At 49.7% G+C, this 25733-nt stretch overlaps 1 protein-coding gene across 2 annotated transcripts in view; it reads left to right on the forward strand.

Moving 5' to 3' along the window:
- The first annotated feature begins 4403 nt into the window (after nt 1-4403).
- P2RY6 (pyrimidinergic receptor P2Y6) overlaps nt 4404-25733 on the forward strand; it is a 34201-nt gene continuing 12871 nt past the window's right edge. Inside the window, exon 1 of one of the 2 annotated variants that reach the window (XM_063710812.1) lies at nt 4404-4547. The gene's annotated coding sequence lies outside the window, so the exon portion shown is untranslated. Of the gene's footprint in view, nt 4548-12055; nt 12310-25733 lie in introns of those variants that run through there. The other variant, XM_055356763.2, reaches the window with a different exon arrangement.

The following is a 25733-nucleotide window of genomic DNA, read 5'->3' on the forward strand; positions in this document are numbered from 1 at the left end:
AAATGAGTGATGATGATGACTTTAAATCTCCAAAGAATTATGCCCTGGAAAAACTCCTTGGCTGGTGGAGGAGAAGTGTGAAGAAAAACAACACCAGGCCAGAGTGATCAGGGTGTTACAAAGGCCAACACTTGGACTTGGGAGCCCAGAGGAGGCCTCAGCCCTGACTGGCAGAGAGGGAGCCAGAGAAGGCTTTGGAGGGGAGGTGCCTCCTCTGTGTGCTGGCCCTGCCCATCCTCTTTGTCTTTGCAGAGTATGCTAGGGAGTTGGGGAGTCAGGAGGGAAATAGAAAGTAGCATAGATCCCACACAATCTCACCCCTTCCTTTTCCTCAAAGGTGACCTCTACCCTGGTGGTCATTCTTACACATGCCTTTGTATGATTTCTACATAATTGTATAGAAATATACAATAATTAAAACTTCATGTGCGTAGTCTCATACTGTGTGTATCCTATATATTTCTTTTTTGGTCACATTATGCTTGTGTGATTTTAGCCTTCTTGATGTGTGTTGCTCAAGTTTATTTTTTGTCTGCTATGTAGTATTCCATTTAAGAACATACAGTCACTTTTACTGTTAGAATATAATTCATTCCTATAATCCCAGCACTTTGGGAGGCCAAGGCAGGTGGATCACGAGGTCAAGAGATCAAGACCATCCTGGCCAACATGGTGAAACCCCATCTCTACTAAAAATACAAAAATTAGCTGGGCACGGTGGCGTGTGCCTGTAGTTCCAGCTACTTGGGAGGCTGAGGCAGGAGAATCGCTTGAATCCAGGAGGCAGAGGTTGCAGTGAGCCGAGATTGTGCCACTGCACTCCAGCCTGGTGACAGAGCGAGACTCTGACAAAAAAAATATATATATAATTTATTTCTGATAACAAATTTGTGAATAGTGAAAGCTTATATTCCCAGAAATTTAAAAAGGAAAAATGTGTCACCAGCTCATCCTAAGACCCTAATTTTCCCCAAATGCCATTAAAATTTTTAAAACTATTAACACTCAGCAATGATTTCTGCACAGTATAAAACTACACTATCAAATATGATATCTGTTAGTCACATAAGGCTATTTACATTTAAACGTAAATTAATTTGGAGTTAAAAATTCCATTCCTCTGTTGCCCTAGACACATTTCTACATGTGGCCAGAGGCTACCCTACTGGACAGCAGATACAGGATATTTCCATCATCATCGAAAGTTCTAAAGCATTTAAAATACTGACTACTTCATTATCTAATAATGAATGTGCTGCATTTTCTCACTCACAGAAGCGCTCCCACATATGGTGGGTGAGGATGAGTCTCACATCTCTCACATAAGCCAAGCTTACATCTTTCACTGTCCAGCCCTCCCAGTGAGCTTTGTTACATCCACATTTTCTTCTAATAATAAATAGGCTTTTCTAGGTCTTTCAGGCTCAACTACTTTCTTCTCAGGCCTTTCCACTTTCTTAGAAGACAACTATACTTAATAATGAAGGGAAGAGGCCGGCATGGTGGCTAACGCCTGTAATCTCAGCACTTTAGGAGGCTGAAGCGGGTGGATCGCCTGAGGTCAGGAGTTTGAGACTAGCCTGGCCAACATGGTGAAACCCCGTCTCTACCAAAAATACAAAAATTAGCTGGCGTGGTGGTGGGCACATGTAATCCCAGCTACTTGGGAGGCTGAGGCAGGAGAATCACTTCAACCCGGGAGGCAGAGGTTGCAGTGAGCCAAGATCATGCCACTGCACTCCAGCCTGGGCAACAGAGACAGACTCCATCTCAAAAAATAAATAAATAAATAAATAAATAAAAATAAAAAGATACAGTGCTGTGATGTACATCTTTATACATGTGCAGGGGTTTCTCCTGATTATATGCCTTGAAGTGGAATGGTTCAGTTTTAAACTATGCATTTTCACTTTTACTGATATTGACAGATTGTTCTTCAACTTGGTTGTGTTCCCAGCAGTATGTAAAAATTCCTGTCAATTCAAACAAAGTGCGTTTGGTTTCAACCAAATAATTGGTTTCAACGTTTGCTGAATAACCAATTATTGGTTGAAACCAAGCCAATTTTGTTTTAATTGAGCAGAATCAGCAGAATCAGGAGCACTTCTGTATGTGAGAAAACGCAGCACATTCAGTGTTAGATAATGAAGTAGTCAGTGTTTTAAATGCTTTAGAACTTCCTGTGATGACAGAAATATCCTATATCTGCTGTCCAGTAGGGTACCCTCTGGCCACATGTAGAAATGTGTCTAGGGCAATGGAGGAATGGAATTGGTTTCAACCAAACCAATTATCAAACTTTAAAAAGTTTGATAATCAGATATGCATGAAATGGTATCATTTCATTTGGTTTTAATTTAGATTTCCCCGGTTGATAGTCAGGTTGAACATATTTTCTTATGTGTATTGGCCATAATTGCTTTCTTTTCTGTGAAATGCCTGTTCATGTCTTTCAATCATTTTTCTGTTAGGTTGTTTAGCTTTTTCCTATTGACGCATAGGAGTTATTTTTATATACTGGATAATAATCCTTTGTTACATGCATTGCAATAATCTCCAGTCTGTAGTCTGTCTTCTTGCTTTTTTCCTTTTTTAGTGTTTTTGTACAAACATAAGTTTTTTATTACTCTGAGCTTATTAATATTTTCCTTTACAATTTTCTTTGTTTTTGCTGTTATTGTTTAAAAAATTGTTCCTTAATCCTGGCAGATAGTAGAAATCCAACATTTGCTGAATAAAAGGAGAATAAGGAGAATGAGTGCCTTCCCCGGGGAGAACGTGCAGAGTGAGCAAGAAAAGGGTGGGACAGAACCCTGGGGAGGACAGAGACAGAGCTACCTAGGGAAGAGTGTGAAGTGGGGGAAGAACAAGGAAGGGAGCTGTACAGCCCACATAGGGAATTTTGAAAGTGTCCGGGGGAGTGACTAAGATGTGTGCATTGCTTCAGAGACATGGAGGTCACTGGATACTTGGCAGGGCCGTCTTGTAGTTGCTACAGGAGCTGAGACCAGATAGGTGGGCAGGGCACTGCAGAGAAGAGTCCAAGAATTGTCACCTCTCTCAAGAACATTGACAGTGAAGGGAAGACCTTTCCTATCTTGGGGCCTCAGTGTACTTTCTGCCTAGGATTCTCTTCCCCTTACCTTCACCTGGCTAAGTCTAACTCCTTCTCCTGGTTCAGCTTAAATGTCTCTTCCTCTGGGAAGCCTTCCCAGATCTCTCAGTTTAAATTAGATGGCCTCTTTCCCCATGACAGTCTTTCATCCAGTTCTTGACTTTTCCTTCTTAGCAGTTAACACAATATGCAACTATGTATGAAATCTGTGTGACTATTTGTTTGATGTCCATGTTTCCCACTAGATTACCAACTCCACAAGGCCTGCACTGTCTGGAATGTTGTTCCAGTGCACCCTCAGTGCCTAGCACACAACCTGGCACAGTAATTGTTGAATAAAAAGCCACAATGGGGGCTGAGAGGAGGAGCTGGTTTGTATCTGGGGACAGCAGATCCAGGAGGTTTCAGAGATGAGGGAGTCAGAGGTCCCTGTCCACCAGCCAGATTTTAGGCGATAAAAGGGAAAAAGGGAAGGAGAGTGACAGTCAGGAGGAACACTGACATTGATGAGACACCAACTGTGTACCAGGCACTGTCCTGACACCATCCTGAGCATCACTCCCATCCCCACTCCCATCTTTAGTGTGATGTCCCACTAGCTGGGTGACCCAGAGCAAGCTAATCTCCCTGAGCCTCAGTTTCCTCATCTGTAAAATGGACTGGTAACACCAAGCTCCTGGGATTGTTATGAAGAGGAGGAAGCAGGGTATGGTGTGGAAAGTGTTACAAACCCACGCTTCAGGGGTACTTGGGTTCTGGAGTCAGACCACCTGGCTTCAAATCTCAGGTCTGCCACTTACCAGCTGTGTGACCTTGAACACGTCACTTCATTTCTGTGCCTCAGTTCCCCGCCTGTAAAATAGGAGTAATAATACCTCCAGAATTGCTATGAGGATTAAATGAGGTATGCATTTAAACACCTTAGCGCAGTGCTTGGCACATAGTAGGTGCTCAAAGAAATAATAATTAAAATTATTCCTCCCTCCTCCCCACTATCCCAGAACTGCGGAATGTCAGAGCTGGAAAGATGGGAGAAATCACCATTTGATACCCAGCCCCCCCACATACACGTATCAATACAAAGAGGGAAACTGAGGCCAGGGAAGGGTAAAGTCGTGAAGGATTCTGGACTGGAGTCCACCGGTCCCAGGTCCCAGCCCAGAAGCGGTCCCCAGAGGCCTGCAGCCTCTTCCAGACATCACCTCCCCCTCATCCCACGAGGGCGGGCCGCTGGGCGGGACTCCAGCGGTGCCGAGGCCGCTTGGCCACAGCCCCTCCCTGCCGCTTTGCTCTGGCTCCTCTGGGTCCCAGGGACGCTGGGGCCGGAGCTGCTGCCGCCGTCTACACGGTCCCCTCGTTTGACGGGTTCGCCTCCCAGCAGCGCCTGGGCAAGTGACATCTGGGCCGGACCGGCTGGTGCTGCGCGGCGCAGGTAAGGGCGTGCGCGGGCAGGGACAGAGGGGCAAGGGGTGCCGGGGCGCGGGGATACAGGGAGGCCTGCCCACTCCAGGGTCGCGGCCAGTCAGGGCGGGTGCCGGGGGTGAGTCCCTGCATGTGTGTGTAGTGTGGGCAATGTGTAAATGATTACTGTGAGCGCGATCTGCACTCCAGCCTGGGCGACAGAGCGAGACTCCGTCTAAAAAAAAGGAAATTACTGTGAGCAATGGGTTAATGGGTTGTATGCGGTTAGTGTGCGGTATGTGCAAGGTGTGACCCATGGATCACAGTGTGTGTCTGCCTGCAAGAAGTGTGCATTGCAACTCTCTATAGCTCTGAGTGACTGTGCTGGGGTAACACAGGGGTCCACGGTGCATGTACACTCTGTGGCGGGAGCCGTGGCAGGGTGGTGCACTGGGTGTGCGTTGTGTGAATTGTGAGGTGTGTGTTTTGTGTGGCACATCCATGGCCCCTGTGGTGTGTTGAGCTGTGTGATGGAAGGTGGGGCACATTTGTGCAGGGGTGACACTGACAGAATGTTTTCCGTGGTGGCTCTGCCTTTTCCACCCAGTGCCCGGGAGGGCTTGGGAGAGTGAAAGCTCACCTGGATCTGGGTGGAGAAAGTATGACAGGTCCCAGGCTCACCCTCTCACACATACAAACACATGCACACACAAGAGAAGCTGCTCCGAAATCTTATTTTTTTATCTTCCAAAATTCCTGTGGATTTTGCATTCTTCTATAATATTTCTGCATATAAAAACACTGTTCTGATAAATTACGATCCAATGAGTTGGCTCAAGTCTTGGAGGTAAGCTGGGTTTATCTTGTGGTGGGAATCCCCTGCCTGTCTCCCAAACTGAGATGTAAGAACTTGGACTCAGCAGGAGTGAGGCGGTGATGTTGGGTATGTGGTGTGTGCTGCAGCGCGGGGTGGGGGGGAGTTGTTTTGGTCACTCCTAGGGCAGGGGCAGGAGAGCTGGGCTTCTGAGGAGGAACCCTGACCATCAGTGAATTTCTTGCCTCTTCTCCACTGCCTGGGCAGGAAGGGGCTGCAGGACCCTGGGGACCACGAAGAAGGGGGTTCCCCTAGCAGGCTGCCTCCTGAGACAGTTAGGTGGTTGTGTCATCCAAGCTTGGTTCAAATTTGATTTAAGCAAATGCAGAAATATTAGAGAGGCTTCAAAAGGGCTCTGGCACTTTATCTGCAGAACTTTGGGCAAAACCTCACTGTGTCTCAGTTTCTTCCTTTGTAAAATGTAGATGTGGATAGTATTTGCCCATAGGTTATTTTTAGGACTGACTGAGTGCCTGGATATTAAGTGGCTGGCACAATCTCTGATACATAGAAATCCTAACAGCTGGTGACAAAACTATGATGATAGTAATGGCGACCCCCACACAACTGGGTCCCTGCCTACCCCAGGAACTCTCAGTTTTCACAGAGCCAGTGATTCCAATAAGCTGTGTGGGTAGGAATCAGAGAGTCCCTATTTGAGTATCTCTGAGGGATCCTTTCCCATTCCCAGACCGAATCCTTGTTGAATTCTCAGTGACCACCTGCTTCCTGGGAAGATGCAGTCTGGGAGAGGACAATGCAGGTCTCTGTCAAAGCCTGGGATGGAGCATGGGAGAGAGGTTGGGGGAGAAATGCAGGGGCAGCCATGGGCTTGGATGGAGGCTTCTCAGTCCTGACAAACCCTGGAGGAACCGAAAAATGCTGGCCCTGTGTACGTGTGTGTTTGGGAACTGGCAGGGGCAGGAGCCTGGGTTGCCCTCTGCCTGGAATGAGGAAAGTCCAGTACAGGATCAGGAATATTAGTCCCTGGACCAAGACAGGCCCTGAGAGCTGAAAGGGAGGCTGTGAGGTCAGCATTGAGCTGCAAGCAGAAATGGACCAGGAGGCTCCCCGCAGGCTGAGCCTTGTTTCTGGGGCTAAAACTTTTGCATTGGCAGAGCAAGTGCCCCTGTTCCTGTTGACTTCATTGAGTCAGTTTAGAGGAGTTGCCCGGAGGTCTTGGAGGACAAGGGGACATAAAAGGCAGTGTTGGGAGCTGTGGAAACATCTGGGGAGGGAACCTAAATATATCTCATGGTGACGGGGTGCCATGATGGGCCAGTGCAACCTCGGGCACCACAGAGGCAAGCCACTGTCCCCACTGTCCCTAACAGGGAGTACTGCTGCCCCAGAGGCCCTGAGAGCTTCTCTGGAAGGTCTGGACAGAGCCCTCCTGGGGAGAAGGAGGCCTGGCCCAGCCCTGACTTGCTGAGTGATAAGGCCAGCTCTCTTCTTAGCTGTCAGGGAGGTGGGACCAAGTGATGCTGTCATCACTTCTGGCCCTGATTTCCTTTAATCTCCAATTCTGGCTATAATTGTTTATAATTCCACACCCCTAGCCCTAAGAGTCTATAATTACTCAAACATTCTAGAAGTCTACAATTCAAACTCCAACTTTCTACACTCCAAAGCTGTAACATTCCCCAATTCTGGCTCCAATGTTGGAGGATTCTGGCCCTGGCTTTGGCAGTCTGACTCTTGTAAACTTATAAACTCCCAAGGAAGAGGTTACTTCAGCAGAATCATGTGAGAAGCCCCAGAAAAGGTCTCCTCCCTGCCTAAGCCAGCCTGGAGTAGAGGCAGGTGCCTGGTAAAATGGCCATATGCTCTCTGGGGTGGATGACAGTGAACCCAGAGGCCCCTCCTCATCAGAGCAGCAGAGTTGCTGGGAGTACCTCACAGCTCTCAGGGGACGGTGGCCCTAGAGCAGAGAAAGGTTCAGATCTTGGATTGTAGGCACCCCTCAGGATGAGGGAATTGTGGAGTCACTGGGCACCTTGCAAGGCCATCAAAAGGAAGGAGAGAGAGAACAAGAAATGGGGCTGAAGAGACCTCAAAGGCAAATCTCATTCTCTCTGAGAGACCTCAGGTTGTAGAAAAGACTCCTGTGGAGCCAGCAGGAGCAGCATCATTGATGCACAGCCATGTCTGAACTCAGCATAGGCTGGGGGGTGGAGAGCTCCAAAATTCACAGTGATTAGCTTAAAACCTTGCCTTGAGCTGGTGACAAGCAGGACTGGTAGCTGACTGAGCAAGCTGGGGACAATCCTCCCATAGAAACCTTTGCCTACTTTCTGTGAGTATTCTGACCAGGACTTATGTGGGATGGCTGAAGAGGGTGAGCCAGACAAACCATCTGTGTTCTTGGGGAAACCTGTTAGCTTCTCTGGGAGGGGAAAAGGAAGGGCCTGGGCCTCCAAGGACTCAGCTCTTCCTCTCCCATCTCTTTCCTGGTTATGAAAGCTCTTCACATGCAACTTGCTGCTGAGCTAAGCTAGAGCACTATGTAAGCTGGCTGGAAGTGGGTGCATGCATGTGATGATGCCTGCGTGCCTGCCGTGGGTGGTGTGTTCCCAAGTGTGGCAGGTGCCAGGGCACGTGTGCATATGTATGTGTGAACCTGCGTGAGTTATGTGGAGCTGTTTCCGGGGCTGGGTGTGCTGTGCATGCACCAGTGCAGAATTGCACCCACGGGCATGTGCTCCTTACAACTCTGTTAGGCCTCTGTGGCCTCTCTGTGGTTTCCTATGATGGATGGCAAACAGCAGACCCCAGACTCTGGACAGTATGAGGGGCTCAGGCTGCAGAGAGGGAAAACCTCTGTGGCTCAGCAAGAAGGCCTAGCCCTGGCCAGACATGGTGGCTCACGTTTGTGATCCCAGAACTTTGGGAGGCTGAGGGAGGAGGATCGATTGAGACCAGGAGTTCAATACCAGCCTATGCAAACTAGAAAGGCCCTGTCTCTACAAAAAAAATACAAATTTAGCCAGGCGTAGTAGCTTATGCCTGTAGTGTCAACTACTTGGGAGGCTGAGGAGGATCATTTGAGCCCAGGAGGTCAAGGCTGTAGTGAGCTGTGTGTTTGCACCACTGCACTCCAGTCTGGGTGACAGAGTGAGACCCCGTCTGGAAAAAAAAAGATGTCCAGTCTCCTCCTGTCCAAGGAGACCACCAACCATGCTTCCTGCAAGCTTGAAGTGGGCCAACTCTTTTTAGGATCTGATCTGAATCCCAGAAGGACCACATCTCCTCCCACAGACCAGGGCTAGGCAGCCTCCTGTTTCAGTCAAGAGGGCTGAAGGTGGTGTTTTCCCTCCTGACTCCTGGGAGCAGCAAGGGGCCAATGGGCGGTGGCCAGGGATGTGCACGAGACCATTCCTGCCTGCCAGGGGCCACATTACAGGCTACAGAGACCCTTCTCAGCCCTTGACTCATGTGGATCGGAACAGCTCCATTCCACAGCTGAGAAAACCAAGGTTCAGGAAGGGGTGAGACCCACCCAAGGGAGTAGCCAGTACTGAACTGTGAGCCCAGCCCAGAGCCAGGAAGGAAGACACTAGGACTGAGCTAGCAGTGGCTGCCTGGCGGCAGGGCCTCGGGGGTAGGACGCGAAGGTCAGCCTGGCCAGCTAGTGGTGAGCATCACCCAGCAAGGGCATGTGGGGTGTAAACTGTAAAGCACCTGATTTATTGTAAAGGACCCAGGGGCTTCCTGCTGGTGACTGAGTGCAGGAGGGTGGCTGTGGAGGGGTCAGTGCCCACAGGCAACATAGGGTCTAAGGGGCTTCAACCTTGGGCACTCCTCCCGTCCCCGTGAGGAGCCTACACCCTGGGCTGAGCTGGGAGAGCCTGCGCCTGAAAGTTATCCCCTAAGGCTTCCTCCTCATCTTATGTAACTGCTTTTATTCCTGGGGAAAATCAAGAGCCTGGGAACCCCACAAATCTCCCGTGGCATCTGGGACAGTTTGAGATTATGATAAGGATTTCGGAGCCTGGGAAAATAAGGCCTGTGGACTAGGGGTTTGCGGGGCTCCCCAGGAGCGGCATGTGTGTGGAGCACATGCAGAGGCCCGGGCCTGGGCAAACAGGTATGTGAACAGGTGTACACACTCCAGAGCCACTCACAGAAACACACACACACATACTTAGGCACAATTCCAAACACCTGTGCCTTGTGAATGCATGCGCATCTTCCAGCACAGGTACACATGGCTGACAAGCCCCCAGGCAGACACTGTGCAACCAGCATTCACGTCCTCCCCCAGCCTGGGGGCCTGACTGGGGTTGGTGGCTCTCAAGGCTACCTCAGGGCTATGCCTCTGCCTCCCGGAACAAGCTTTCCCAGGCCTCCCAGCCTTGTCTCTTTCCCGTCTCTCCCCCCACACCTTCTTACCACAAGGACAGAGGAGGGGCCCTTCCTGTCAGCTGGCTGGGAGCAGAGGTGGCTTTGTCTTTTCGGAAGAACTGGTTCTGTGGAATTTGTGCTTATTTCCCATCAAGGATCAAGGACCTGCTCTGGGGCTACCTCAGGGCCCCACAGGCTGAGGGGCTGGTTTTCAGACAAGTTTTCTGCTTGCCTGTCATCTGGATAGTGTCTAAAAATTTGCAAACTGCCTTCTTGTCAGTGTCTTGCTCATTCTTCATGACACTCCTGATATGTAAGTGCCTTCACTTCCTCTATTTGGCAGATGAGGGAGCTGAGGCCAGAGAGGGATGGGACTGCCTGAGGTCACACAGCAAGCTGAGGCAGGGTTGACCAAAACTCTCATGAGCTGGGGTTGCAAGGAAAATGTCTTCAGCTTCCTGGGGCTTGGGGTAGGAGAATTTGGCTGTCAGAGCCTAGAGGGTGGGGCAGGCTGGCACTACCAGGTGGGCCTGCCACAGAAACACCTCACCCTCCTTTACCAGGAGCTGACGGGGGGCATAGCCAGCCCCTCACAGGCCAGCACTGTGCTGGGAGGCTCACCCCTGAACCTACCTTTGTGGACATGCCAAGAGAGGGCAGGAGAGGGAGCTCTGCCTTGCTGTGTGACCCAGGCAAGTCCCGACCCTCTCTGGGTCCAGCGCCCTCTCGCCTACTGGGATATTGGGATTGGGGATTGGTTGAGGGATGTGCTCCCTCTCTGGACCACAGAGGAAGCAGAGAGCTTCCCCAGGGCTGGGAGTGGGGCACAAGCTCGGGATGCTCCCTGCCAAAGCCTTGGTGGCCCTGAGTTGCTGCCTGTGCCCAGGGAGTCCCAGTCTTCGCACTGGCCTGCTGCTGAGATCCACCGAGGCAGAGCCTGGCACAGAGTGGGGGCTTGGGGCCTGGGGGAGGGTCTCCTCCAGGCTAGGTGGCTGGGAGAGGGTGATCTGGCAAATCTAGATGGGGCCTGTCCACCTGTCCGAGGCTGCAGCCCCCAGCTCTCCGCCCTTTACCCTCCTTTATGTTTCTATACCACTGCTCTTATCACTATCTGGCCTGCTATATATTTACTCATTAACCAAAAGAAACTAATCTCCCCTGCTAGACTACAGGCGTCTCAAGGGCAGGACTTTGTTTTTTGATCTCAAGTGCCTTGAACATTACCCGAACAGAGTAGGTGGCCAATAAGTACCTGTAACAAAGAAGAGGAGGAGGAGGAAGCAGGAGAGTCATCTTACAGACGGGGAGGGCCCACCATGGGCCCAGGTAGAGCCGCCCTGGCTGCCTTCTCCTCATCAAGCCCAAGCTCAAGGATGGATTGGCGCTGGGGAGGGGAGGGTTGCCTGGGGTCAGCCTTTCCCCCGCCGGCATCACCCTCCATCTTCAGTGCTGTAGCAGGACGAGCCACGGACAAAACCCTTCAGACACCGAGATAGTGAAGGGAGCGGCTTTAATCAGCTGGGAGCATCGGCAGGCTAGCGTCTTAAAATCTGAGCTCGTCAGGTGCTCAACTTCTGTCCCTTTTAAGGGCTCACAGCTCTAAGGGGGTCCGCGTGAGAGGGTCGTGATCAACTGAACAAGCCAGGGGGTACATGATAGGGACTGCGAGCACCAGTGGTCAGAGTGAAACAGAACAGAACGGGAGGTTTCACAATGTCCTTCCATACAATGTCTGGAATCTATAGATAACAACAGCTGCTAGGTCAGGGGTCGAATTTTAACTACCAGGCTTAGGTCAGGCAGGCCCAGGCCTGGTTTCGGGTCTGGTTCTTATGCGCCGGGCTACCTGCCTTTAGTTTCGCTTCTCTTTCCTTTTCCGCGTATAAAACAATATGAGAGGGTCTCTCTCTTCCCTCAGTGCCATCCTCATCGCTGGGTGGGAGTTGTCTGGATCCATAGGGTTGGAGCCACAGATAACAGAGCCATTAATCTCGGGGTCTCAGCCTCTCTTAACGGACCTTCCAGGCACTGCTGAGAAAACCAGGTTAATGGTTTCCTGCGGCAGCAATGAGCAGAAGCAGGGCCATCTCCAGACTCCAGAGAAGCCAGGAGAGGGCTGGGGTGAGAATGGGGAGGAGGAGAAAAAACAGCCACCCAATGTGTGCCTTCCCTGTGCCAGGCCCTTGTCCTGAAATGTTATCTCACTCCATCCTCCCAACAGTCCCTTGGGCTAAATTGGTGATGCTGCTTGTTTGAGTGAGCAAACAGAGGGTGAATGAAGTGACTTGCGGGCAGCTGGGTAGAGGATGAGTCAGCATTGGTGTAAAGGACTTGAGCTTCAGGGTTCTCGGGATTCGAGTCCTGGCCCTGCTGCTTGCCAGCTCTGTGCTGTGGCAAGTTACTTCCTCTCCCCAGGTCTCTCGGTTTCCTCATCTGCTGCCTCTCCAGACTTCTGCCAGAACATTGCACGCGACAGTTTCAGGCACAGAACTGACTGGCAGCAGGGGCTGCTCCACGAGTGGGAATTTGCTCCAGCACTTCACGGACTGCAAGCGGGGCACTTGCTAACTCTTGGGTGAGTTTTCTGGGTCCATGCCTGGAAGGGCTTGCGCCCCTCAGCTCCCCTAGGAGCTTCCTGAGTAACTGCAGTCCACTTGCAGCCACCGAGGCTCATCACAGGCAAGAGTGGCAGTAGGGCAGGCACTGGGGTCCTCCTCCTTCCTCCGCCTGGCTATGCCTGGAGCCTGCAGACTGCACAGTGTGGAGGGACGAGGCACCGCAGGATGGGGTCAGTCGGGGCGGGGAGGAGAAGGACACATTGGTGCTGCGCTGTGCCTTGCTGGAGAAGTGGAATAGCTCAGTCAGGATTCGGAGCCACAAAGGTCTTGGTTGGAGTGCAAATGGCTGGCAAGGGCACTTTTCCTCTCTGGGCCTCAATTTCTTACTCTCTAAAATGGGGGCAACCGTGGTCTCTCCCTGCGTATGTGAACACTGCTAAGTGTAGTATCTGGAGAGGGGTCCTCACAGAGGAGGCTGGGCCCTGCCCTGAGAGCTCCCCAGGAACTTTGGTTGAGGGAATGAGTAGGAAGGATTAGTGACCAAATAATTGTCCACAGAGGAGGCCCTTGGGAAGCCCCTCACCTCTGCCATTCCAGCTAAATCTTAAGACAGCCTGGAGCTGGCCCCATGAGAGTGGTTTGGGAAAAAAAAAAAAAAAAAAAAAAGTCCCTGAGTCCAGGTGTGACTTGTTAAGGGTGAAAGGGCCTATCTGGGAGAACTGGGTTAAAACTTTTCCAGAGTTTCTATTGCCATTCAGCTCTGCTGACACCGACACAGAGAAAACAGGCAGCCCGGCCCATGCGTTCAGCCCCGGCCTCTTGAAGATATTTGGGACTCTCATCTCTTGCCAGCTCTAGAATGGGTCATATTCAGGGAACCTCTCCACCCCTCAATATCAATGAGATGAAAAATGAGAAGGCCCTTTGCAAGCTATAAAGTGTTGTGCCCCAGAAGATGCATCTGTGTGTGTGCCAAGCCCCTGGGTGTGTACGCGAGAGTGAGAATGCCCAGCTTCCAGTGTATGTGTGTGTGTATGACTGGCTGGGTGGGGGGAACTCTACACTGCCCTCGACTCCCTGTGTGGCTGGGACTCTTCTAAAATTCTTACAATCTTTTTTTGCATTTCCTCACTGTTTGTCAGTTTATCAGAAAGGGAGGGGGCCATGGTCCAGAAACCTGGCAATTGTTTCTGAGCCTGCCGACTCTTCTCTCCTGCCCTTGCCTTATCCTGTGGCTGTCTCTGGAGGCCTGACTGCCGGGAGCTCCCAGCATGGCCTGTTCTGCCAGAAGCTTGCCTGGCTCCTCTGCGCAGCCCATCCACCACCTGTTTTTCCATCTGTGGCTATGCACTGGCTATTTTCACACCACTGTCCCACTGACACTTTTTATTTTGGGATTTTTATTTTTTTAAAGATAGAGTCTTGCTCTGTCACCCAGGTTGGAGTACAGTGGCACTGTCATTGCTTGCTGTAACCTTGAACTCCTGGGCTTAAGCAATCCTCCTGCCTCAACCTAAAAGTAGCTGGGACTACAGGCATGTATCACAATGTTCAACTAATTTTTAAAAATATTTTGTAGAGATGGGGTTTTGCTATGTTGCCCAGACTGGTCTCAAACTGCTGGCCTCAAGTGCCACTGACTCTTTATAACATCCCAATGCCCTCCAGAGATGGTATTTACTGTTCCCATTTTACAGGAGAAGAAATGGAGGCTTGTTGAAGGGAAATGGCTCTCCCAGAGTTATCCAACCAACTAGCGGCAGTGCTAGGGTTTCAATTCTTACCTAACTCCAAAAACTTTATTAACTGTTGTGGCTTACCTAGTAGGTGTGTGTTGGCTCTTTGGCTGAATGAATAAATAAATGAAATAACATGAATAAATCATTCTGTCAAAATTGAGCTGAAAGAGAAAGTTAAGCAATAATAGCAAGGTCTGTCATTGACTGAGCAACTACAATGTGTCAAGGGTTTTACACAAAAATGAAAGCATCAGGAGGCTGAGGCAGGAGAATCATTTGAACCCATGAGGCGGAGGTTGCAGTGAGCTGAGATCATACCACTGCACTCCAGCCTGGGTGACAAGAGCGAGACTGTCTCAAAAAAAAAAAAAAAAAAAAAGAAAGAAAGAAAAGAAAAAGAAAAAGAAAGCAGTCAGAATTATTGTTATTCCTATTTTGCAGCAGAGGAAGCTAAGGCTCAGAGAAATTAAAGGATCCTGTCCAATGTGGGAGCTGGGACTATAATTTGTCAGTGTCCAGGCCCCAGAGCTCTGAACCTAGCTTTCCTGGTTCCTTAGTGTTAGAGTGAGTCGGCAGAACCTGGCAACAGGTGCCCATTACAGCAGAGGACCCGGGGCCTGTCGAGACTGTCAGGAAGCTGGGTGCAACAGCCCACCCTGCCCCCTCCTGCCTTGGGACCATTTCCCCATTTGTCTCTGAAATAGGTTTCTATTTCAGGCTGGGGTGGGGATCCGGCAGCCCAGGCTCTGGCTCTCCCTCTGTAACTGTTGGCTTGTCCAGTTAGGGCCAATGCCCCGGCATGGGGTGATATATTGCTGCTTCCCCTGTCCCAGGGCTGGCCCTGTCATTAATAGCTCCATGGGAGGGCAGAGTCTGAGCAAGACGCAGTCATTTGGTCTACGGAGATGGCGTAGGCTGGGTCAGTGGCTTCTGTGCCCAGCCCTGTGTGGATTCCAGGGACCCAGGGGCTAGTGGGTCCAGCTCTCCCCTTAGGAACTCAGGGGCTGGGTACTGAGCTCCAGGAAGATGAACTCTGCAGTAGCTGAGACAGAGCCTGGCATCCTGACTCCCAGGGCAGTGCCGGTTTTCATGGCCTGGGACGGAGTGGTGGCTGTCCTGTGGTACCAGGAGGCAGATCTCAACTCAGAGTGAGGGATAACCTTGTTTCTATCATGCCAGAGGGATGGGAACCAGCCTTTCAAATCAGCCCACAGTTCCTGAGTGTCCTATCCCTTCTATTGAGGGACAGGGGCACTACAGGGACAGACCTGCACAGGAGAAGGAGAGCCCATTGTCTGAGGGAGGAGAAATTCCCTCAGGCAGCAGCTAATCTGATGGTTGAGGCAAGAGACAGACTTGGAAGTGCCAGAACCTGTCCTGCAGATTCACTAGTACTTGACAGCATGGTGCAGTCTCATTCCTCATGCCTTCGCATTGTGGCCCGCCACGCTCCTGAGGAGGACACACCTCCATAGCATGGAGGGGAAAAAGAGGCACAGAGAGGCTAATGTTTGGCACAGAAATGCCTCTGTTGTAAGAAGTTGCTGGAGTAAAGCAGGTTATAGATTAAAAGCTAAACAGTCCCCAGCCTAGGTATCCTCCCAGGCTGGAAATCTCCCCTTCTGACTCTTGGATTCATTGGTGAGATTCATGGAGGACTTGCTTTGTGCCAGGCCCACTCAGGGGATTTATTATAGATTTATCTTATAATAATAACAGCAACACCAAGAGCGGTTAATACTATAACTCACATAGAATAAGTGGGGAAACTGAGACTCAGAGAGTTAAATAACTTGCTTGAGGTCATATAACTAGTAGATGCAGAGGGGATCAAACCTAGGACTATCTGTCCCCGAAACTCATGACTCTCCCACTCCATGGGGTACTTGTTCCACAAGATGTCAGGCCTCAGAGCATACCATTAAATGGTAAAATATGAATGACAACATAAGAAAAGGAGCAATTAGGGAAACGCAAATCAAAACCACAATATGATACCACTTTACATCCATTAAAATGGCTACAGTGAAAAAGACAGACAATAACAAATGTTGCCGAGGACGTGAAGAAATTGGAATTCTCATACACTGCTAGTGAGAATGAAAACGTATATAGCCATTTTGGAGTGCAGTTAGGCAGCACCTCAAAAGTTTAAACATAGAGTTACCATATGACCCCCTGGTTCCATTCCAAGGTGTATACGCAAGGAAATTTAAAACACAAAAACTTCTATGTAAATGTTCACAACAGCATTATTCATAATAGCCAAAAAGTGGGAATAACCCAAAATGCCATCAGTGGATGAACAGATAAACAATTATGTGGCCTATCCATATAATGGAATATTATTCAGCCATAAAAATGAAATTTTTATTTATGCTACGACATGGATGAACCTTGAAGACACGCTAAGTAAAATAAGTCAGACACAAAATGATACATATTGTATGATTCAATTTGCATAAAATGTCCAGAACAGGCAAATTCATAAATACGAAAAGGAGATTCGTAGTTTCCAGGAGGATGGAGATAAAAGGAATGGGGAGTAACTGCTATTGGGTACAGGATTTCTTTCTATGGTTATTAAAATGTTCTGAAATTAGACAGTGACGATGGTTGCACAATCTTGTGAATATGCTAAAAACCTCTGAATTGTCCACTTTGAAAGGCTGAATTTTATGGTATGTGAATTATATCTTAATTTTGTTTAAATCCGGGAGCAGGAATATAGAAACTACATAGAAGGTTGAGATGAATGTTGGTCCTCAGGTAGGTGAAAGGGAAACTTCACTGTGAGTTTCCTGGCAGCTGGAGTGAAAAGGGAGAAGCAGCCTCCAAAATGAGGAAACCAACTCTTCAGGGGCTTAGGTCCAGGGCAAGATTCCTATAAACCCAAGTTGGCCCACTGCATCACTGCATCATAATGTCAGAAATACAGATTTTTTTTTTTGAGACACAGTTTCACTGTGTCGCCCAGGCTGAAGTGCAGTGGCACAATCTCAGCTCACTGCAACCTCTGCCTCCCAGGTTCAAGCGATTCTCCTGCCTCAGCCTCCCAAGTAGCTGGGATTACAGACGTGTGCCACCACACCTGGTTAATTTTTGTATTTTTGGTAGAGACAGAGTTTCACCATGTTGGCCAGGCCAGTCTCAAACTCCTGACCTCAAGTGATCCACCCACCTCTGCCTCCCAAAGTGCTGGGATTACAGGCATGAGCTACTACTGGGCCCAGCTAGAAATACAGATTTTTTTTTTCTCCCACCTGAGATTCCGATGCAAAAAGTATGAAGAAAGTGGGAAGGGCCTGTAATTTGACCACACTTCCAAGCCAATGAGTTGGCCTGCTACAGTTTCATAGATGCTGGCAGAAGATGCAAGACTTCTGGTTAAAGATAAAGAACTTTGTTCCTCACAACAATAGGATTAGCCCAAATATCAGCATTTGTCCCAATTCCTGCAGGACAATGCAAAGGGGGCCAGGTAATACCTTCGCATGCAATGGCTTGCATGACAAGGTAAGGAACCTGGAGCTTAGGCAATCCGCATCTTTTATAAGGGGCAGCAAACCTACCTGAACTTTGCCCCAGAAGAAGACATCATATTTGTTATATTTGTTATACCAGACAGTCAATAAACCTGGTTTTGGCTCCAGAAGGGGACACTATCTCTATCTTTATCTTCCAAGGCTGTCTGCTCTACAGATATCCTCAAAAAGATCGTCTGGAACAAAGGCAGCCTGTCTCTGCTCACAAGACATGCAGAAATCTGAGTGGCCCTTGGAGAATTGTCTCCCAATACAGTAGATGTGCTGGTCAAGGCTGAGTTTTGTTTGTTTGTTTGTTGTTATTTTGTTTGTCTTTTATTATGATAAAATATACATAACAAAATGTATGATTTTGATCCTTTTTGACTGTACAATTCACTGGTATTAAGTATACGCACATTGTTGTGCAGCCATCACATCACCACCATGCATCTCCAGGACTTTTTATTTATTTATTTATTTATTTATTTGAGAAAATGTCTTGCTCAGTCACCCAAGCTGGAGTGCAGCGGCGCGATCTCGGCTCATCGCAACCTCTACCTTCCAGGTTCAAGTGATTCTTCTGCCTCAGCTGGGATTACAGGCACACACCACCACGGCCAGCTAATTTTTGTATTTTTAGTAGAGACAGAGTTTCACCATGTTGGTCAGGCTGGTCTCGAACTCCTGACCTCAGGTGATCTGCCTACCCGCCTAGGCCTCCCAAAGTGCTGGGATTACAGGCATGAGCCACCGTGCCCAGCCCTCCAGGACTTTTTAAAGTCATCCACTGAAACTCTATGCCCATTAAATAATAACTCCCCATTCTCCCACCCTCTCAGCCCCTGGCAACCCCCACTCTACCTTCTGTCTCAATGAATTTGACTTTTCTAGGTACCTTATATAAGTGGAATCATACAGTATTTGTCCCTTTTTGACTGGCTTGTTGTACTTGGAATAAGGTTTCCAAGTTTCATCCACGTTGTAGTATGTATCAGAATTTCATTTTTTAAGGCTGAATAATAATCTATTGTATGTATATATCACATTTTATTTATCTATTCATCCATCTACAGCTGTTTGGCTTGTTTCTACCTTTGGGCTATTGTGAATAATGCTGCTATGAACATTGATGTATAAACTTCTGTTTGAGTCCTTGCCTTCAATTCTTTTGGTTGGAATTCTAGGAGTAGAATTGCTGGATCATATGGTAATTTTATGCTTATTTTTTGATAAACAGCCATAATATTTTTCACAGAGACCACATCATTTTACATTTCCACAGTAATGCAAAGGTTTCCAGTTTCTCCACATCCTCCCCAACACTTATTTCCTAGGTTGGCCTTTTTTTTTTTTTTTTTTTTAATAATAGCCATCCTAATGGGTGTGAAGTGTTATCTCATGGTTTTAATTTGCATTCCCTATTGATTAGTAATGTTGAGCATCTTTTCATGTGCTTATTGGCCATTTGTATATCTTCTTTGGAAAAATGTCTAAGTCCTTTGCTGATTTTTGAATTGGGTTGTTTCTTTTGCTGTTTAGTTTGTAGGAGTTCTTTATGCATTCTAGGTATTAATACCTTATCAGACATATGGTTTGCAAATATTTGCTCCCATTCTGTGGGTTGCCTTCCAACTCTGTTGATAATGTCCTTTGATGTACAATAGTTTTAAATTTTGATAAATTTCAACTTATTTAATTTGCTGTTGTTGTTGTTCTTGCCTATGCTTTTGGTGTCAGGGTGGTTAGGGGTATTGTGGTTACAAGATACAAATGCAACTAGCTTAGGCAAGAAAATGTATATCAGTTTATATAAATAAAAAGCCCAAGGTAGACCTAGATCTGACACGGCTAGATCCAGCAGTTACAAGGATGCCATGAACATCTCTCTCCTGACTTTCCACTGGGTTCCTACATTCTCACTCAAGTTCCTTCCAGAAGCACCAGTCTTCCACGGTCTGCACAGCTAATAATCCAGGAGAAAAAGAGTGAGAGTCTTTCATGCTGGTTCCACAAAAATTCCTGGGGCAAACTCTAATTGGTTGCCCCTGAACCAATCACTGGTGAAGGGTCTGGATGGATCCTGGGTCTGGTGACCACCTTGAATGAAGAAAATTGCCACTGAATGGGGCGAGAGTCTCCCAGTAGGAAGAGATGCAGGACAGGCAAACATTCCTCCCCAGAAAGAGTCCAGGAATCTGATGGGCAGCCAGGGTTGGGAAGCTCTGCTTAGAAGGGTGTCCCTTACCTTAGGCTTCCTATGAGGGACCTGGGAGAAGTAGAAGGAATCCTTCTATTTGATCACTGAAGATTTCCTAAAGGATGCAGCATTTATGAGGCCCTGTGACTGATGGAAGAGCAAGGCCAGGGCAAGCTGGGCCCCAGGCAGGTTGGGTCAGAGCAGTAGAGGGACTGGATTTCCCTGCCACCTGAAATCCTTCCTACCCCAGCCCTGCTCTGTTGTAGGGGCTAAGAATATGCACTCTGGAACCAGGCTGCCTGGGTTCAGACTAGCCCAGGAGTCATTCTTTCTTCCTGTGCTACCTTGAGCTAATCTTTGTGGCTTGGTTTCCCCACCAGAAGTATAAAATGAATATAATAACCAGTCCCACCTTGCGGGGTCCTTATGAGGATTAAATGGGGCAATGCACATCTGGCACACACTAAGGCTTCAATAATTGTATTATCATCATTATTAGTTTGGGCCTCTTTTCAAGCACATCCAGAGCAGCTCCAGCTCTGTTCACCATCCTTCAACAGGCCTCTCACAGACTCTGCCTTTTGCCTCTACATACACTTGACCATTTCACTGCCACCTCCTCACCGAGCCTTCTCTCCTGTGGAACCATCCCTCCATGCCTGTGTTCTGGTAGGACTCTGGGGCACTGACTCTGGGGCTTCGGGTTATAGATCTTCAGATAGATGTCCCTTGTCCCCACTGAACACCTGTGGGCAGGACCTGGGCCTCCCCTGTCCCTGAGTTTACAATGGGAGTTGGCCAGCCACAGATGTGGGGAGACGGAAGTCCAGTGGTGGAAACAGCACTGACGAGGGGGAAAAGAAGAGCAGGAACTGAAAGTAAATCAGAGTCCAGCAGGTCGCGTGCAAGGGGCAGGAATGGGAGCTGAGAGTGGAGAGGTCAGCAGGGACTGGGTTTGCCCTTATCCTCAGGCACTGGGAAGATATAGAGAGGGCGTAGAAAGAGAAACAATGAAGTCAGACTTTTGCTGAGCCAGGGTCCATCTGGCCACAGAAAGGGGCTGGACTGGCCCTGGAGATGGAAAACCAGAAAGCATGAGAAGGATGTGGTCTAGGTTGGGGGAGGGGCCGTGGGGTGAGAGAAGAGGAGTTTGAAATGTGAAAATGGAGCACAAACAGGGCTTGGTGATTGACATGAAGTGGGACCTCAGTTTTTCCACCAGAGAAATGACAAGTCCTGCCCATCTGGCCTCTCCAGGTGGGATTAGAGGACAGCGGGCTCTTGGCACTGACCACTCTAAATGGCCAGTAACTATGTCTGCTATATCAGCTCATCAGCTCCCTCAGCCCATCCTCATGCCCTGGTACAGTCCAGGTCAAGCACAGACCGGACACTCAGGGTGCTAGGTCAAGTCTGTAAGCTCCAAGAACCAGAGTTGGGCTTCACCACCCAAGCCCACCCTGGGAAAGCCAGTGGGGCACAGACTAGCTGAGCTGTGCTGAGGACATCTGGCTCCCTTGGGCAGGGTGGGGCCCAGGGTCCTCCATCCAAGAAGGGACCAGCCCACATTCACAGTGATCTGGAGCAGATGGCACACAGTTCCTTCCTGTTCTATTCTGCTCAGCCATGGCTTACAGACACAGGCTAGGATGGAAGGGAAGTGACCCCTGGGAACTGTGCTGGGCACAAGGGCCAAGCAGGAGCCAGACAGTGGTGCCATTAGAACTCCACCCCTCACCAGCTGAGTGTCCTCGGGAACTGCGAATCCAGCTGCCCAGGGGCAAGGCCAGGCCTGGGAACCAGGTACTCTGTCTCCCACAGCTGACATCCTATGTCCAGATGACTGTGCTATCCCAGGAGCTGAATGTCTCTCCTCTCTTGGCCTCAGTTTCCCTCACTGCAAAATGGGTGCAAAGGAGAGGAGAGAACTCTGGAAGCTCTAAGGGCTCCCCTCCCCAGTCTGTCTGATGGAGGAGGGCCTGCATGGGTCTGGCAGTTGGAGCAAGTCATCCTTCTACTCCTCCAAGTCCCCTGCTACCAAAGCCATGCCTTTGCTGCCCCTGGAGAGGAGAGCCAGGCTGGAGCAGCAGGATTGATGACTGGACACAGAGATGGGAGGCTCCCCACCAGCTCCCTGCAGGGCTACAGCATCCTCTTGCCTGCTCTGGACCTCAGCTTTCCACCTGTGACCTGCGGGCTGGTGTGGGACATCTGTCTTTCCACTACTCTGGCTGTCAGGGCTTGTTAGGGGGCAGGGGAGACTGCTGTGAGCCTGCCATTTGAGATCCTTGATGTGAGCCTACCACTGGCTGGTCCCTGGAGCCTTCCCCATCCCACGGCCACAACCCCATTTGAGGCTCTATTTTCTCTGAATCTAACCACAACCAATTCATCCTCCAACTAGCAGCCCAAGGGACCTTCTAAGTCTCAAATTTGATCATGCCTCTGCCCTGCTTTAGAAAGGGGTCTCCCAATGAGGACTTTCTTCAGCTGGCACCCTCAATGCAGAGGCCACATGTGTAGCCTGGCATTTTGAGACCTGTTGGGCCTGGCCCTAATGACCCCACAGCCTTACCTCCTGCAAGGACCCTCAGCACCTGCAAACACAAACACTTGCAGGTGCTCTGAGGTCCCACATCTCCAGCAGGTCTCTCTGCCTGGAGCACCTGCCTTTTTCTTTCCACACTCCACCAAAGAATCATCTCCTCCAGGGAGCCTTGCTTGATACCACAGACAGGGTTAGAGGCCTCCTTTGTCTTCCCAGAGACCCATGTGTCTACATCTTCATCTGTCTTTTCCACTAACGGGAGCTCCTCAAAGGACAGAGCCCAGAGAGGTGCCTGCATATTGTAAGACTGCTTGTAAATGCATGGCAAATGAATGAATGAATGGAGGAGGGAGGGAGGGAGGAAGGGAGCAAAGGCTGGAAGGGAAGTCATTTCTCATGAGTTTGGCTGGTCTATGATAAAATTATGGGTGATAATAGAAGCCCCACTGAGCAAATACTTCCTGTGCACCAGGTATTGGGCTAGGTGATCTAGATCCATTATTTCATTTGAGCCCCCAGTGATGCTGTGACTGTTGACAATACTTAAAATTAAGGACTCAGAGGCTCAGAGAGGTAAAGTCACAGCTCATAAGTTGCAGAGTCAGGACGGGAACCCCCAGGTCTGTTGGGTGCCAAGCTTTGCAGAGGGAGCACTGATGGGTGACAAATCCCAAATGCTGGGATTGGGCATTTGGATCTAATTCCATGGGCTGGGGTTTGAAGAACTCTGGGTTTTCTGGGGAGCTCTGAGGAGAGACCTGTTCCAGGAGTGAATCCTCACATTTTGTATCCCCAGGGGCAGTAATCTGGGGAGCCCTGTACCCCAACCCTCACCTACTCCATAAGCAACGACCCCTCCTATTCTGTGACAGAAACCATTGATGTTTTCTCAAACCAGTGTCACAAGCTATGCAAAGGTATCATCCCAACCAGTCACCTCCCTAATCCCCTGCTAAACAGATGTCCTGGAGGTGCCCCTGCCGGCCCTGATCCCCACCCACCTTCCAGGCAGAGTCCAGGCCCTTTCCTGGAAGCCAGAGAGGTGGCTCTCCTCCACTATCCCTGCACCAGCCCTGGGTGGTGCTCAGGGACGTCAAGCCCAGTCATGCTCAGTGGCCTGTTTTCTCCCCAAGGCCTGTGTTTTCAAGATCACTTTGGAGATTTCCTTGTGGATGGAGCTCAGACAGTTGCTGGCTCCTTGGTTCCATCTTGCCAGCCTCACCCAGAAGACAGAGTGCCCACTGCTCTTCCCGGAGCTAGGCTCAAAGGCTCCTTGCTCTGCCCTGGGCCTGACTGTAAGTGCGTGAGAAATGGATGCAGGGAGGCAGGGCTTGTGGGTGACTCTTCCAGAAGCTTGATTGCGCAGGGAGGAAGAGGAACAGACGGAGAGGCATGAGGGGTCAAGGAAGATATTTTGCTCAGATGAGAGAGGGACTGGGGAGTGGGAAGTGTTTGGGCTGAGGGGAAGGAACCAGCAGATGCAGCACGGGGAAGGTGCTGAAGAGAGGGCAGGAGGTGGTACCTGGGGTCCCGCGGGGCTGTGGATGGGTGAGGAGAGAAGGTGCAGACACACGGGTTTATTTGGACAGTGGGAAGCTGAAGGCAGCCCCTCTGAAAGGCTGTCTGCTTTGAAGGAGGAGTTGAGGGCTGGTAGAGTTGAGGGTATGGGGCTGACAAGAAAGATGGGGCCAAGGCTTAGAAGACAGAGGAGGGAGGATGCCCTAGGACAGACAAAAGGTTGGGGACCCAGCCAAGTGGGGCAGTGACAGGGTCTGCAGGGCCTCAGGCACTCAACCAAGTCATGTCCTCCAGCTCTACTCAGCCCCACAGTGCAGGATGGAGCAGTCTGGTGGCACCATGAATGAGGGACACGAATTGACTGGTTGTGTTCATGGGAATCCTGGATCCTGGTGGGGAGGCCTAGGCTGGCAAGGGAAGGGAGAGAAGCCAGGAAGATCCTGGGCCGGGGCCCCGGTGCAGAGGGAGTGATCCTGTGCAGGGAGGTGAGAGTACCAGAGAAAACCTCAGGCAGGGCAGGAGGGAGATGCAGGCTGCCTAGCCCTGCCAGGCGAAGTTCTATTCACCCCTCTCAGCTGGGACTGTTCACAGCCCAAATCTCACACACACGGCCAGGCAGAAGCAGCCCCAGGGCTGGCTTAAAGGCCTTTGGTGCTCACGTTTAATCTCTATCTGCTCCCAATCCCCATTAAACACATACTCTTAAGTACAAACTACAGCTTGCTACATGAATAGCCTCAAGCCAAGACCCCCGTGCACCCAGTCTTCTCTGTGTAGACATAATTGAACCACGTCTGGAATTTATTTGTTCATTCACTCAACAAATATTTATTGAGAACCTACTATATGCCAGACACCGTCCTAAGTACATGCAGCAGTGAAAAAAAACCACGAAAACCCCTGCCCTGGTGGAGTTTATGTTCAGTCAGGAGAGAGAGACAATAACCAATAAATAAGTAGAACAGTGTATTAAAAGATTTTAAATGCTAAGGAGAAAAATATAGCAGAGAAGGGGCGTAGGAATCACACATGCGCATGCGTTGGGTAGGGGGTTATAATTTTAGCTTAGAGTGGTAGCAGAAGGTCCCATGGAGAAGGTATCATTCGAGTGACCACCTGAGGGGGTCTGTCCTACATCCCTCTTTTGAGACAGGGTCTCGCTCTGTAGCCCAGGCTGGAATGCAGTGGTGTGATCATAGCTCACTGCAGCCTTGGCCTCCCAGGCTCAAGCGATTTTCCCACCTCAGCCTCCCAAGTAGCTGGGGTTACAGGCACACGCCAACACACCCAGTTAATTTTTAAACATTTTTTGGTAGAGACAGGCTTTCTCTATGTTGCCCAGCCTGGTCTCGAACTTCTGGGCTCAAGTGATCCTCCCGCCTTGGCCTCCCAAAGTGCTGAGATTCCAGGCGTGAGCCACCACACCCGGCCTGTCCTGTGTTCTTCATGCACACTCCACAGCAGGAGCCACTTGTTGCCTGCTGACCTCCTACATTGCACTCTGAATGAAGTAGTTGCCCCTGACTTTGATCTCTTCCTCCCAGTCCACCCCTTGGACACCCACAAAGTCCTCTTCCTCCCACACTGGACTGGCCACAAACAGGCCAGTTTGAGGGTGAAGATTTGGGATTTGGCGACAGGCAGTCCTGCTGATTGGAAGATCACTGACGGATTGGTGGCCCTGGCAAGTAACTAAGCTGTTGGGGGCCTTAGTTTCCTCCTCCCAAAAGAAGAGACTATGCCCCCCTTACAGGCCCCAGGCAGGCAATGAAACAGGACAGAGGGTAGCAAAGGGTTTTGTCTTCAGGTTTGAAAACAGCCACAGACCACGGCCTCATCCTTGAGGATCCACCACTAGGTCTCCCGGGACCTGGACATGTGCCTGAAATTGCCTGGTGAGAATGAAGACCAA

Source organism: Gorilla gorilla, chromosome 9 (assembly GCF_029281585.2).
Source record: "Gorilla gorilla gorilla isolate KB3781 chromosome 9, NHGRI_mGorGor1-v2.1_pri, whole genome shotgun sequence".
NCBI classification, from domain to species: Eukaryota; Metazoa; Chordata; class Mammalia; order Primates; family Hominidae; genus Gorilla; species Gorilla gorilla.